This window comes from Centroberyx gerrardi, chromosome 21, assembly GCF_048128805.1.
Source record: "Centroberyx gerrardi isolate f3 chromosome 21, fCenGer3.hap1.cur.20231027, whole genome shotgun sequence".
Lineage (NCBI taxonomy): Eukaryota > Metazoa > Chordata > Actinopteri > Beryciformes > Berycidae > Centroberyx > Centroberyx gerrardi.
In genome coordinates, this window is record NC_136017.1 from 8675701 (window position 1) to 8692114 (window position 16414).

Genomic DNA, 16414 nt, shown 5'->3' on the forward strand with positions numbered 1-16414 from the left:
TTAATAAGAAACGTAAAACAAAAATTCAAGTACCTGTCAGATCACAGGCTTCCTGAAATCCCACATGCTTCTTTTAACTGGAAGAAAAAATGGTGTTATTGTTGAAAAATATGATGACAGCTTTTGTGTTTCCCTTCAGTAGTCTCAAGGCTGCACATCAAAGCCCTTTGAAACCAAATCAAACACTACATCAAGCTATTAAAGCCTCATTCCAGATTTATCTAGTTACATTATTATATACTCCGAAAGTGTGTGTAGCAACTGATAATGTAATGGCATCCAAATAATGCAATAAAAATGTTCCTCTCAATGGGTCAAAAATGTAAGATAACCTGTTATGTAAATTACGGTGATTATTACACCCCTGATGAGGTAATGGACACCAGTTGATGTAATAATGTGATGTCATTACAAAATCCAGTAATCTATTACATTAACAGGTTTTAGCAACTGCTAGTGTGCTTGAGCGCAGATTTTTTTTTATTTATTTTTTTTAACTTCTAATATAAAATCTTCACACAACTCAAATTTATTGTAAGCATTGTCTCAATACAGACCTGTATTTTGAGTTATGATTTGTTAGGAAAGTTGAAAAAGCTTATTTTCCACATACTTGACATAATTTTGGTGGATCTATGTAAAATGTATACAGTCAAATGAATTCAGGATTGGGGCTTTAAATTGTTGTATTACATCCATACTCCAGACACTCTAACTACATCCTACAACACTAATCCAATGCTTATGGACTGAGTTCATAAACGCATACAGCACATTTTGTCAACAAACCACAACAGAAAAGTTTGAGAGTCAGGACAGACTGTCTACCTGACAAAGTGGCTTGTAGAACTGACAGACAAACAAAATTTGTGCGTTTGTCTGCCGGCTGGTGTTAATTACAAGTCCCGTTTACACTACTTTGGCCGTCATATGACACACTAAAGGCAGGTGGTGAAGAGAGCGACACATCATAAGTGACTTGAAACATGAATATGTGAATCAGTGCTTTATGTTTTTTTTTTTTTTTATATATATATGAATCAGTATTATATTTAAATAGTGTTATGAAGCAGATTTTGTGGTCAGATTACTATTTAAAAAATTCTCCATCTGTGATTGACTAAGCTTCAAATAATTAAAATACTCAAAGCAGGGATGCACTGATACCAATAATGGTTTTGGATATTAAAAATTGGGTTTATACAATGGGTCGTTTCAGGCAAACAGTCTGATTGGTTAAAGACAGTCCATTCACATTGATAACTATTGTGTAAAAGTCGACTTGATGATCTTCTTAACTGTGATTACAGTTAATTGATCCTGCTGACAGTACCGTCGTACCTATAATCACAGTAAAGAACACCCTCTCAGGTATTATATGCTAAACTAATATGAGAATACATGCGTTATTAAACATTCAATACCATGAGCCATGTTTATCATCATGATTCATAATGAAGTAAAATCTCATATCAAATCATATTTGCGATTATTGGTGCATCCCTGCCTGAGAGCGGTGATGTGTTAGTCGACAAGATGGCTGTAATGTGATTCCACCACCACATATCATGGTTTGCATATGTAATTACATGGAGAGATGTGGCTATGTGGGAAAACACACCAGCAGGGCAACACGCATTTGAGATGGTTGGTGAACCAAATGTAAACATCTGCTCTGTATTTTTTACTAGCCTGTTGACTTAAATGTATTCAGCTGCTTCCACTATCATCCGACTGTGAAATGGTGAGAAATAATATCTTTTTTTTTATGCTTTTGGACATAACGAGAGGCTGGTAGCAGCGGCAGCCAGTTTGCTGTAACCTGCATATACCTGGATGAGCCTTGTGGACCTATTATTGTGCCATTTGGGGGTAATTATTAGGTAAATATTCAAGGGGAATGGTGTTTTTCTGGCTCACAAACTAGAAAAACTATCACTTGTTGACAAATAACCTGTTTGCTTGTTAATGCAACTGCAACAACAGAAATTATGTTTTCCTCTTTCTCCTCTGCCCACCACAAATGAAGCGAACTTGGGGAAATTAGATTTTTACCAATTTGCAAGTTAGAATAATTGAATGCCATGCAGATGAGAGTTTTTTCAAAATGTGTAAAAGAAATATGAGAATCAAATACTGGCTTAACGTTGCATATTGAAAGGTTTTCAGTAACGTTTTGACCCTGGTCCGATGTGATGAAAGCAGTGTTATTTTGTGGGATGATGATGAGAATAATCAAATGTAATATGAAGGAGTGTTTTTGCCATGTTGTATATTCTGAACTGGTGCCATTTGGAAGGGTGGGTGGTGTAGAACTGATGCCTTCTGCATGTAGTCCCCCCTCAAAACACACACACACACACACACACACCATCCCTTACACCCCCTTCATCCTTTTCTACCCCCACTTCTGTCGGGGGTGCCTGATTCACCATTCCAAGTGTGCGAAGGCCAAGAGTCAGGGGTTGTAAAATCAAGCGCACCCAGAGTGGGTTGATCTGTTGCTGTAAATCACGTGGATGTAACATAGACTAACATCAGCATTTTCTAACAACCTTTGATTTATGTTTTTGTTTCTCATGTGTTCTTTATACTTATTTTTTTTGTTGTTTTATTTTTGTATTGTTTGATTTTTACATTGTTCATTCATTCCTCCCCAGGGTGAAATTTAAAACTGTTGATTTAACCATGTACTAAACTATCACCTAACCTAATGAGAACTTGTCAACCTTCAGTGATCTGTGACACTTGCTTTTTGCATCATGATTTGTCTTTTTTTTTCCTTTTTTTTTTTTTTATTGTCATCGCTGTAAAGTATTTTCTATGATTTATGCATGGTAATATTAAATTATTAAATATGGCTTTGAAATGACACCTGGCTGCATTTTGTTCATCAAGAACCTGCTGTTTACAAATGATACACTAATTCTGGTTTCTCCTCAAGATATAAAAATGGGCTCCATATTTCTGGTCTGTCCACACACTGCAGTTCACACTTTTTTATGAGCCTGGGTTAAAAAAAAAACACTGAAGTCTTCATTCAGGTTTCAGGGCTAGAAGGTTTGAGGACCCTGACACCATAGGATATAGTAAGGTAGTGGTATTTGTCAGTCCCTGCACTCCTAACCTAATTTTATAAGCGAAAGGTCATGAGCACCTACTTAACTTTTAATCGAGAGTCATTTAATTTATGAAACTGACTCAAATAGAACTGAAATAAACTGATTTAATACATTTAAATGCAATGATGCCACTGTGTTTATTTGGATGAAATAAACTTAATCTTTCTCTTAATACCTAAGAGCGTCAATGTTATGTTTTTTGGTGCATAGAGGTATTTAACTCTTTTCATTGTGTAAATTATTCGGCTAAACGTGTCTTCCAAACGCCAAAGGATGTTGGCAGGTCTTAATTGGCTCCTCTCTAGGAAGGCGCCGCTAAGTCTGGAACGGAGTTAATTGATGAGGTAAAGTTAAGAAGGCGTGGCTATGATCCAGTTCACTCCGGTTAACACGATGTTTTCTACAGGTGTGGGTGAAGGAGCTGCTGCAAGGTAGAGTAAATATTAAAATTGCCTCAAGGAACATGAAATTACGGAACCTCCGTATGAAATACCGGGTTCATGTCAAATTTTCAACAAACTTATCCAGCTAAGTCAATATCCACGTGCGAGGAACGACAGTTCACCAGCAGCATGTGGCTGGTGAGTGGCAAAGACGGGACTTGCGCAGCACCATCCGGTTGGAAGAAAAGTGTCCAAACCACCAACTTTAATATACCGAAGGTGTTGCTACCAATTGGTGAGTGCTTGTTGAACCCATTACGCTTACTTTTATAAACTTTTTTTTGCGTTTATGAGTTTTTTTGTTTGTGTTTTGAACCGAGTCGAGCGTTAGCTAGCTAGCATCGAATGAAGGTTACAGGTGCCGTGGCCTATGTCCCGTTTCGGTTTTAATGGCAGCGCTCTGCCTCCCCCCAGTGGGCAACGAGAGGAACTACAAGTAGTGTCTGTTTTAATATGGCGTCTACTTCCTGGCACCAGTGTTGACGGAAGACCGGTAGAAAGGCGGGGAAAGGACGATACAAATGTGATATATTTGAATGAAAAGTCTTATTTACTGATGTTTTGTTTATTCGCGGTCACATTTCTATGGGTGTTTATGCAGGTGTGTTGGGAGACTTTACAAATACACTTTGAAGAAGTGCTCTAAGCAGCCAGGTTCCTTTATATACACTTCCGGGTTCACTGTATTTCGAGCCTCGTTGGCGCAGTAGGCAGCGCGTCAGTCTCATAATCTGAAGGTCGTGAGTTCGAGCCTCACACGGGGCAGATCTTTTCGTTTTGTATGCTTTGTGGGTGATATGAGGTTTTTGTTAAACTGAGGGAACCCATTGCAGCTCAGTATATACACCGTTTTATTGGCAGAATAGAGTCTCCCTTCATTTTAGGCTGATGTATGTGTGATGATCTGAATTCTTAATGTACATTATAGTAAATAATAGCAAACCCATGGAAGTTAAATGAAGATAGGTAAAATACTTGATTATTATTACATCTATACATGTGGAGTTGCCACGCTACTATACTAATCTTCACTGTAGGTATTGGTTTTATTGGAGGGTTTAGCATATTGTCAAATATTGTTTAACAGGCCAAAAGAAATACAAATATCCTAAGGGAATACCCAGGGTATGTGGAAAAAGTATAAAAACGGCTAGGTTAGATTGTGCAATCAGCCCGGCTAGCTCAGTCGGTAGAGCATGAGACTCTTAATCTCAGGGTCGTGGGTTCGAGCCCCACGTTGGGCGCATAGCTTTTCTTTTGTCAGACATTTTTAAATGTGTGATGTTAGTAAAACTATAGTCATTGATGAGGGACACATTCATGAGTATGCAGAGCAGGAGTTACTAGGATTGTGTGACCATATTTTTAAAAAACACAATCATGTCCTGTGGGAATGTAAAACCAATCATCCCTATAGCAGATGTACATGCCGGAAACATCCACTTCATCAGAGTGAGCATGCAGTGATTTCTTCAGTAAGCATTGGTGGTTCAGTGGTAGAATTCTCGCCTGCCACGCGGGAGGCCCGGGTTCGATTCCCGGCCAATGCAAGTTCCTTTTCTTTTTTCTTTAGTTTAGCTTGAGTGAGGTGGAGTGAAAATGCAATATTCTCATTTAGGAGCTCAAGATTAGGAGTATCATGAACCAAAACCTTTCGTAATCATGAAACAAACCTTTTGTACACTGATGTCAAGACAGTACTACTACTGCACAGTGCACAATCCTGAAGAAAGATACATAGAAAGATAGTGGACCAAATCATCAACACTCCAACTGGCTTTCCATCAAAACAGAAGCAGTCTGGTGAGGTTTCCAAGTAGGAAATTTGTTGTTCCGATAGAATGTGAATGCAGGTCAGCATCGTCATTGTAGTCAGCAGGCAAGTCATCAAACAGCTGCCTTTGATCAATCAATGATCTGAAATGTCAATTTCACCTCAAAGCCAGCTGCCTTTTTTGTTGGCTCAGTGACATTTATATTTCACTTGAGTAGGCCTACAACATTTTCATTTTCCAGCATGCTAACCTCATTCACTGGCTCTCCTGTATCATTTTGTGTGACAGGAAAGACTAATAGGCACTAATGTTACTGCAGTTTTCTTTTGAACAAGATTTGCCATGTTAGGAGAGGCATTTACTGATTACCAATGTAGGTACAGAGAGGAAGGAGAGAAAGGTGTTAAAAAAAATCCAGAGGTTGTTTGTATTGGAGAGGTAGTTGTGTATTGCAAGGGAAAGAAGAAAAGATATATCCTCCCCGTCGGGGAATCGAACCCCGGTCTCCCGCGTGACAGGCGGGGATACTCACCACTATACTAACGAGGAGATGTTATATGCAGTCTGTGCAACACCGATAATGAACATTGTACACACCATCAAGCACCAGTCACCTTTAGTGTTAGGCCTGGCTCTTGAGACGGCTAGCAGGACGCTGCCTGAGGATCTTAGGCTACGTTCAGGCTCATAAGGGGTCAAAAGGTCCAAGATGTAACTTGGGATAGACCTTGTTAAGCCTTAACATCCTACAGTGCAGAGGACAGAGAACTACGATGGAGTATTAGGACCAGGCAAGAAAAAAAAGATTTCATTATTACCGTATTTCCTCTAATAGTGGCCGGTAGTCAATTAAAAGCCGGGTCTCCGATAATGGCCGGGGCCGTGGTCGACACAAACAAATAAAGGCCGGCCTCAAATACAGGCCAGGGAAAAAAACAAAGGAAACAAGACTAGGTCAAAACCTTGTATATGGCTGGACCGTGTCCGTCTCCTCTCTCCACCGCTGTCCTCTCCGCCGCGCCCACGGCCCGCATTGATCCTCCCGATCCAAGCCCCGGACGCCCGGTGACGCATCGGAGTCGGGACCCCCGCCGAAATCTCGGCCAGATCACCGGGAACACATCGGCGCCCAGCTATCGCCACTGGCCGGAACCGTGCCCCCGGGAAACTCCGGGAAGTGTCAGCCCTCGGCGCGCCGAAACCTCCATGCTTGTCTGTGTCTCTCTCTCCGCCGACAGAACAGAGGGCTGTCAGGTGGACTGAGCTCGAGCATATGCATTGAAATAAACGGCGATATGATATAACTGTATAGATTCTATTCTTAGCTTCAGTTAGCTTCAGCTTACATGCAAACAACGGTGGATACCGGTAAACTCCTGGTGCCTGTTTGTAACTGTAGTTTCTGTCTCATATAAACCATTTAACACTTAAATTAAACTTAATTGCCAGAAATTAGTTCGGGGAAGACAAGACTTTACATTCTGATCAAGACTCTAATATAAGCCTGCTTCCAATAAAGGCCTGGTACCCTCTGCAGTTGAGGTAAATAAAGGCCCGGGCCAATATTAGAGGAATTACAGTACTTTGTGAATAAAGTCAAAATAACATTTTGAGAATGTCGAAATTTTGAGAATGTCAAAATAACTGAGAATATTGTCAAAATTTTAAGAATGTCGAGATTTTGAAAATAGTAAAAATTGCAAGAATAATGTCAAAATAATTTAGAGAATATTGTCAAAATTTGAGGATGTCGAAATTTTTAAAAAGTGGAAATTTCTAGAATAAAGCAAAATGACTGAGATATTGTCAACATTTTTAAAATAAAGTCGAAATTGAGAATAAAGTCAAAGTAACTTCGGGAATATTGTCAAAATTTTGAGGATGTCGAAATTTTTAAAATAGTCAAAATTTTGAGAAGAAAGTCAAAATAACTTTGAGAATATTGTCAAAATTTTGAGGATGTTGAATTTTTTTAAATATAGTAAAAAATGTCCAGTATAAAGTCAAAATAACTTCAAGAATATTGTCAAAATTTTGAAAGTGTCGGAATCTTGAAAATAGTCAGAATTTTGAGAATAATGTCCAAATAATTTTGTGAATATTGTCAAATTTTGAAGGTGTTGAAATTTTGAAAATAAAGTTGAAATTTCGAGAATTAAGTCAAAATAACTGGGAATATTGTCCAAATTTTGAGGATGTCGAAATTTTGAAAATAAGGTCGAAGAAAAAGGTCAATGATCAAAAGCTTTTCGGCACTTGACCGTCATGAAAACCAGAATATAAACTATTCAGCATTCAGTTTTACTTCCCATTCATTGAATGAGGTCACGAAAATAGCCTGAAAACTTACATTTAACACGTTTGTGAACAGATTCAACAACAGATCCCACTGCTGTGATTTTCAGTTGACGTTTGGTCCAACATTGTAGAACATAAGTTCGCCAAATAGCATTTTTATTGATAGAAGAGAACATAGCGGAGGGATACCATTTAGGAGAGATAGTTCCTGTTTGGGAAATCGGATCTACTTTTATTTTTAAATACTAATTTTAGTGTAAATCAAGAATAAAAATGCAAAATGATGAAGGACCCAGGATGCTTTATTGTCTTAAAAGTGGGATATGTTGTTGAATATGTTCACCAACATGTTAAATGTAAGTTTTCAGGCTATTTTCGTGGCCTCATTCAAATGAATGGGAAGGAAAAATCCGAATGCTACAAACTCGTCCAGCTGCATCCAATCTTGGTCAGTAGTTTATATTCTGGTTTTCATGATACTCAAGTGCCAAAAAACCTCTGTGAAAACTAAGTGGAATATTGCTGTACGAGCAGACCAGCTTCGAGTGCTGCATGGTGTAAAAGGCAAAACGGTGAAGTGGAACTTTAATCTCGAAATTATGACTTTATTTTCAAAATATAATAAATATTTTTTTCTTGCCTGGCCCTAATACTCCTTTGTATAGGACAGAGTATTGAATGACAATATATAGGGTAATGAATTTGAGAATGATATATTGAGGTAAATATTCTACTTGTAAGGGCTTTAAAGTGGTAATACACAAGATTCTTGTTGTTTTGTTGTTTTTTTGTCTCCATCTTTGGTGCTCAGCGCTCATTGCTGTGGTGTTTCTGCACTGCACCTCCCAGAGATCACCTGTCAATCAAACAGTGTGTCCGGTACTGTGACGTCTTTTTCCTTGGATTTTCTGTTGGTGAAGTTTGAGTTTCTGTAGGTGGCGCTCTTTTCTTTGTCTGTTCAGCCATGGTGGCTATCACTGCTCATGCTAACTACCCAGTTCTTCTCCTGTTTATTCCAAACAAACCGCTGGTGCTGCTTCCACTAACATAAATGCATCACTTTCTGTGAACCAGACGATTTTTCCAGGAAAGATCTTCCCGGCCACCGGGTGTTAAGAAAAGCAAATGTAAAAGTTTTCATGAACTGGGTATGAGTTGAATCACTAATGTATTATATAAATCGGTGATAGAGAGTAACCAAACGGAAATGTATTTGAAAATGTCACAGATTAGGCCTATTACTTAATGTATTGGGAAGTCTGTCAGTGTTTCTCCTCTTGACGAATCACATTTTTAATGTAGGCCTTAAATGTCACCTTTCTGTTTCCACAATAAGGAAAATGTCAATGACACCATCACATCAGTGATGACTTTTACCCTAGATGATGAGATGTGTCTCCAGTAATACATTTCACCCAGAGGAAAAAAACTGTATGATGTGTTGTTTGTGAAGGGCAAACAGTTAAATCATTTTCTCCTGTGATACAGAAACCCTGGCACTGGCCAGGACACACCTGACAGCAGAAGAGACAGACAGTGGAGGCAGGGGGATTATCGGTGGCAAAGGAGGACAGCAGGACAGAGAGACACCTCAAAGACAACAAGCCAGTCTACCTGAGTCGGTAAGAAGGCAACTGAAGAAAGAAAGATGCATATTATATATATACTCGTTGTTCTCTCCTGACTAGATCCTTGCTTGTGCTGTATTAAAATCTCATGTGTACATCACTTGGATAAAAGCGTCTGCCAAATGGGAAATTGTAGAAAGATAGTGGACGAAATCATTAAAGGATAAGGCCGGTGTTTTTTGGCAAAGGAGGACAGCAGGACAGAGAGACACCTCAAAGACAACAAGCCAGTCTACCCAAGTCGGTAAGAAGGCAACTGAAGTACACAGGCAATATTATGTTGAAGCTCTGACCTCCCTGTGGAGGGGGGCAAAGCAAGAACACAATATCCACATGGAGATTAATAAAGTATCACTTAAACCGGTCACACTTTGGATAGTCCAATGCTGATACTCAACTTCTATAATATGTCACTAAGAAGTCTACTGGGTTTCAAGTGAAGTGTGTAAAAAGTAGGTTACAGATATTGAGTGGCTGGGCATGCTGTGTTTTCCTCCGTCAGCATTGGTGGTTCAGTGGTAGAATTCTCGCCTGCCACGCGGGAGGCCCGGGTTCGATTCCCGGCCAATGCAAGTTCCTTTTTTTTTTTTTTTACTTTATTTAGTTTCGCTTGAGTAAGGTGGAGTGAAAAGGCAATATTCTCATTTAGGGGATCAAGAGTATCATGAAACAAACCTTTCATACACTGGTGTCAAGACACTACTACTACTACTACTGCACAGTGCACAAACCTGAAGAAAGAAAGATGCATATTATATATATACTCGTTGTTCTCTCCTGACTAGATCCTTGCTTGTGCTGTATTAAAATCTCATGTGTACATCACTTGGATAAAAGCGTCTGCCAAATGGGAAATTGTAGAAAGATAGTGGACGAAATCATTAAAGGATAAGGCCGGTGTTTTTTAACGCATTTCTTACCGTCAATAAATCCTATGAAAATAACAAAATCAGCGATGAATTTGTTTTGCTAACAAGTCTCGTCCATGTAGGCGATGCCCAATAAAGCCATATCTCAGTACCATAGAACTCCTATGTATTAAAAAAACTATTAAAAACACGTCAGAGAGCCATGCCGTTGCTCTGGGCAGCATATTTCATCATTGCGATGCACCGGGCCAGCCGACTTTTTCCTCAAACAACTTAATAAGCCGACCGTAAACACATTTTCCATCTAAGGAAAGTAGTTCCGTAGCACTGAAAATAGTCCCTGTCGTAATGAAGAATTTGTTCCCGTTCTAATTTGATTCGGTAATAACTACAATAGCCTGACTTTTCGGGGTAACAGTTAGTGATTTTTAAAATTGAAACTATGTCTTTGTGAGCTGTATTTAAAAGTTTTTAGCTAGGTAGCTTACAATTGGAGCCAATGACTTCCGGTTTGAAGGCTAAAAAGGGAACGTGGGAAGTCGGAAAGTAATGGGAGTAGAGCAAACGCATTGTTGATTTTGTTATTTTCATAGGATTTGTTGACGATAAGAAATGTATTTAAAAACACCAGCTGAATCCTTTAATGCTCCAACTGGCTTTCCATCAAAACAGAAGCAGGCGGGTGAAGTTTCCAAGTACGAAATTTGTTGTTCTGATAGATCTAATAGAATGTGAATGCAGGTCAGTATCGACTTCAGCATCATTGTAGTCAGCAGTCAAGTAATCAACAAACAGCTGCCTTTGATCAATCAGTGATCTGAAATGTAAATTTCACCTCAAAGCCACCAGCCTTTTTTGTTGGCTAGTGTCACTAAGAAGTCTACTGGGTTTCAAACCAGGGCAAACAGTTAAATAATTTTCTCCTGTGTTACAGCCATCCCCAACCAAGATACAGAAACCCTGGCACTGGCCAGGACACACCTGACAGCAGAAGAGACAGACAGTGGAGGCAGGGGGATTATCGGTGGCAAAGGAGGACAGCAGGACAGAGAGACACCTCAAAGACAACAAGCCAGTCTACCTGAGTCGGTAAGAAGGCAACTGAAGTACACAGGCAATATTATGTTGAAGCTCTGACCTCCCTGTGGAGGGGGGCAAAGCAAGAACACAATATCCCCATGGAGATTAATAAAGTATCACTTAAACCGGTCACACTTTGGATAGTCCAATGCTGATACTCAACTTCTATAATATGTCACTAAGAAGTCTACTGGGTTTCAAGTGAAGTGTGTAAAAAGTAGGTTATAGATATTCAGTGGCTGGGCATGCTGTGTTTTCCTCCGTCAGCATTGGTGGTTCAGTGGTAGAATTCTCGCCTGCCACGCGGGAGGCCCGGGTTCGATTCCCGGCCAATGCAAGTTCCTTTTTTTTTTACTTTATTTAGTTTCGCTTGAGTAAGGTGGAGTGAAAAGGCAATATTCTCATTTAGGGGATCAAGAGTATCATGAAACAAACCTTTCGTACACTGGTGTCAAGACACTAGTACTACTGCACAGTGTTAATGTTTGGGTTGGGGTTAATGTTAGAGGATCCCATTACCTGGATGGCTGAAAAAGTATCTAATGTACTCCATTTTAAATGAATTCCATTTGTCAAACAAATAACTAACCTGTATATATCTAAAGTACTTTGTGTCAAAGATAACAGAACTTAAAAATATAAACAGTGCTACACTGTTCTGTTTGTTGCTTGCTTTTGTCTACAAGGTGAAGAATAGAAATGAGACCCCTTTTACAGAGAAATCAGCTTTTCTGCCCCTCTGCCGTGCTACATCTCTCTGCTGTCAGTCTCTCCTGTATCTTTACATCGTTACATTACAACCTTTGACATTATTATCTGCTCTGTTTTACTGCTCAGCAGCTCCTCTGGTCCAGACTGTCCCTGCTCCTCCTCAGGACGAGTCCTTTTCCTTCTTTGAAAATATTTTTCAATATTAATCTGGATTGAGGGAGCAAACATTCAGTCAGAGTTAAAAAGTTAATATTAACATTATCAGTCCACTCAGTGGATACTGACTAGCAGCTAGGCTATACAGCGTGCTAATCTCAGAAACTCAGCTGTATTCCGAGTAACGTTAACTGTTAGTTCTTCTTTTCGGGAATTCAGTCGGCCATCTTCTTGGCATGGAAAAAAAATTAAGGATGCTCCGATCAGGATTTTTGGGGCCGATCGCTGGAAGCAGTATCAGCCGATACCGGTCACCGATCACGTGTAGCATTATTTATTTATTTATTTAACTATTCTTAACAACATTGTATATTAAGTATTAAAATTAAGAGATGAGAAAGTATCATGAATTGACAACTGTTTATTGGCAGGCAACATGTGCAACATATTCCACTCTCTCTCTTAGAGACACAACTTAAACCATAGCAGCCTACGCTTGGTTATTGGGAGCAGCTTAGATCTTAACAAATATAGCTTTCCTGTGGAATAAAATAAATAAAATTGTATAAAATAAAAATTAGAATAAAAGCTAAATGTGCACAACACACCAAGTTAGAACAATAAATTATATATAGGCCTACTGAGGCAACAAAAATCAATTCCAATAGAAGGAAAACACAGGGCCTTTATCAATTTACTCCAACTTTAGAGACTATAAAAACTGCAACATAACAAAATATTTTTCAATATTAATCTGGATTGAGGGAGCAAACATTAACGAGTTAAAAAGTAAATATTAACGTTTTCAGTCCACTCAGTGGATACTGACTAGCACCTACAGTAGCCGTAGCAGTCTCGGAAACCCAGCTGTATTCCGAATAACGTTAATAACCCTTAGTTCTTCTTTTTGGGAATTCAGCCGGTCGTCTTCTTGGCATGGAAAAAAAAAAATCCCTCACGCCCGCGTGTGCAATGGGAGGCGAACAGACGGGTCCGGCGAGAGAGAGAGTGAGCAAGCGAGACAGAGAGAGAGAGAGAGAGAGAGAGAGAGTGAGTGAGACAGAGTGAGACAGAGCGAGAGAGAGCGCGACACACACACACACACAGAGAGAGAGAGAGAGCGCGAGAGAGAGCGAGAGACAGACCGCACAAAGAGACTACTACTGTTTGGATCTCTTCCCAACTCGTCTCTCCCTAACATTTTTGCAAATTTATTGTCTCTTTCAGACACCTGGTAGAACTGCCAGACCGGTGAAGCCATTTTAGCGGCGCGTAGAGAAATTGTCTCACGTGTTTTGTGTCATCTGATCGGCGCTTCTGATCGGCCTTTATAGAGACCACCGATCAAACTATTTAGAACAAATATCGGCCGATAACGATCGGTGGCCGATCGATCGGAGCACCCTTAAAAAAAATATCCCTCACGCGTGTGCAGTGGGAGGCGAACAGACGGGTCCGGTGAGAGAGCGAGTGAGCGAGAGAGAGAGAGACAGAGACCGAGCAACAGAGAGAGAGAGGGGGGGAGCAACAGAGAGAGCAAGCGAGAGAGAGAAAGAGAGATAGTGAGAGACAGAGAAAGAGAGAGGGCGAGAGAGAGAGATCGCGTTGAGCAATTAGGGGCTGAGCAAATCAATGCGCTACACGCAGTTCTACGATTAAGTAGTGAAAAAAAATAAAATTTGTGGCGGTCAGTGCTGATATTGTGGCGGCCCACCACAAAGTTTTCTATGTGTGGGAAACCCTGGAGGGGTAGAGCGAGGGGAGATTGTCCTAGTTAATCGATCGCGGATGGCGTCATTCTCTCGGACGGATAAAAAAAAATTAAAATAAAAAATGTTAAAATGGGTCGCCAAATATGCTTTGGCGGCTGTTAATATACCTGGGCGGCCCGCCCAAGTAAATCTATGTGTGGGAAACACTGCACATTCAATAGTACAGTATGGTGGCTTGAATCAGTGGGAGAAATGGCACTGTTTGCCTGTAACCAATGCCTTGAACCTGGGCACAAAAGGTGTGATTGCCAGGCGGAGACACTGACCCAAGTGTTCATTGGTCAAACTGCTGCGGAAGGAGTTTTTAACAATGTTCATCGTGGAAAATCCAGATTCACATCGATATGTGGGACCAAACATGGTGAGCACATGATTGGCCGCCTTCTGAAGGTGGGGAACATTTGCTGCAGTAACGCAATCGGCAACCCGCCTCGCTTTGAAAAAAGTGGCAGAAATGAAGCGGAGCGGTAATGTGTTGTTTGTTGCCAGGCAACCAAAGTAGCGCTGAGTTGTTCTTTTGAGAAGTGATGCATGACACACGGATCTTATCCACTCAAGTTGAACTATTTGCAACTCTTTGCACGACCAACCGTGGCGGAAAAAAACGCGATCCGCCGCACAGCCGGCGGTGAGCGCAGAATCTGCACCCTTCCATAGGAAATAGTGGCGTTTTGAGCGGAAACCACTCCGCAATGTGAATGCAGCCGTAGCCATCTTTGTCCAAACTGACGACAGGCGGGCAGCACACACAAACACACACACACACGCGGCTCAGTGAAAGTAAAAATCAAGGATGGTTAACTTGCGCACACAAGTAAATATATGCACGTTCAATCACACAACGCGTCGGACACAAGGAAATATATTCCTACATTAACGTTACATTAACTTATGTCTAATGTGACACAAGGTCTGGTCCGGATTGATTTGTAGTTCGGTCCGGATCCGGACCTTGGTCCGGAGTTTGAGAAGCCCTGCTCTAAAACTTGTTACTTTACAGTAGAACTTCATTCATCCAAACTTCAGGAAAAGGGGTTGTGAGGACGGAGTGTTCAGAACAGTGAAATGTATTGAAATTCTCATGTAAAGCATATTGAAAATAGAAGGTTTATGCACATACATTCAGAAGTACAATGGACTACTTTATTAGCAATTTAATCATCCTGTATAGCATGCATTATTGAGGAAATTTCAATGCTGATGGACAATCAGTGAAAAATGTTTCTGATAAATTCTCTGATTTATCATGAGCAACTGTATTTTCTTTCTCTCTGTACAGTTACTGGCCCCAGTCATCTGCCATGAGAGGAACGTCCTTCCACTGTGTGCGCGCTACATTGTCCGAAACAACTTCTTTGGACGGGAGAGCGGACCTCAGAACCAGGAGGGGATCAAAGCCACACCAGCTATCACAGTTAGAGAGCGCCTCTGGACACGGGAAGTGACATCAGAGGAACTGGGGGTTTTAAAATAGTCAAGCTTTGTGGCTGGTGGAGAAAATAAAGATCTAATGGAAGAAAGTGTGGCGATGCCGTCACATGAACTCAGCAGAAAGCCGGTTTATTGCAGTTAATCTAATTGAAAATGTCATGACCTCAGTTAGTTCCACAGGTAAATATCCACAGATGGAATATGAGAGATCTGTTGTGCTAATATGCAAGATCCATGACAAAATGTGCCTTAAAGTAAATATTTTCTAATATAGATCCAGACTATCCAAACCATACAGCTGCAACATCTTTGGAACAAAGTCTGGATGCAATGGTTAATGCTGATATGCCTCTGTCTTCAGAAATAGTTTTCTTATTGTTAGATATTTGTCATTTGTTTTAATTTATTCCTTTTTCCTGTAATGTGATCATGTAGGTTTCAAACAACACTGAATTATATTTTTGTATCATACTATACTTTTTCAGTATAGGAATAAATCACATTGTATTAAGAGAAATTCAACTTCTGTTTTATGCTGAATCCTTTTATGACTTAGAGCAATTTTTTTTTTATTCCAGTTAAATTGAAGCAGGGGTTGAAGTAGCTATCCTGTCTCCTGTCCCATATAAACACCATGTCTTGTCCTTGTCACTAGCAGCACAGTTGGTCCCTAAGTGTAATGGAACAGTCTTGAAGTTCAGGTTGAACGTTTACAGAAAGCATGGCTTACGTACGTCTCTCTGTTTACTCTCTGTGGTTTCAGCATTACGCAACCTTTGGAGTCGAACTTCAGAGTGGAACTTTCCCATAGCTCGCCCTCCCCTGCAGGTGCTTGTGATGTGTTTATGATTAGCACCAATGCTGACATGTGGGAAGCGTTCCAACAGCCGCGTCTCAACTCTTTCATTTCCTTCCCTCGCTCCCGCAGTCCATCAGCCGTGCCCTTGGTTTGACTGGCACACACTACGCCTCCTGTCCTGCCGTTTTATCGTTAACACAAGAATTTGTCGCCAGAAGGCAGGGAGGAAGAGGGAAAGGTAGATCAGTGTCAAAATCTGAGTGGTTCCTCACCTTCCTTTCCCTGTGTGAGATTTGTACAGTATAGGGCCTCCAGTCTCTCTCGTAATTA

The 16414-nt window shown here is 40.4% G+C and overlaps 3 non-coding genes across 3 annotated transcripts; 2 read left to right on the forward strand and 1 right to left on the reverse strand.

Moving 5' to 3' along the window:
• Nucleotides 1-4257: 4257 nt before the first annotated feature.
• trnam-cau (transfer RNA methionine (anticodon CAU)) lies at nt 4258-4330 on the forward strand. The gene has a single exon. It is a non-coding gene; the product is annotated as a tRNA-Met (tRNA).
• Nucleotides 4331-4736: 406 nt separating this feature from the next.
• trnak-cuu (transfer RNA lysine (anticodon CUU)) lies at nt 4737-4809 on the forward strand. Its single transcript has one exon. It is a non-coding gene; the product is annotated as a tRNA-Lys (tRNA).
• Nucleotides 4810-5817: 1008 nt separating this feature from the next.
• Nucleotides 5818-5889, reverse strand: trnad-guc (transfer RNA aspartic acid (anticodon GUC)). Its single transcript has one exon. It is a non-coding gene; the product is annotated as a tRNA-Asp (tRNA).
• Between the last annotated feature and the right edge of the window lie 10525 nt (nt 5890-16414).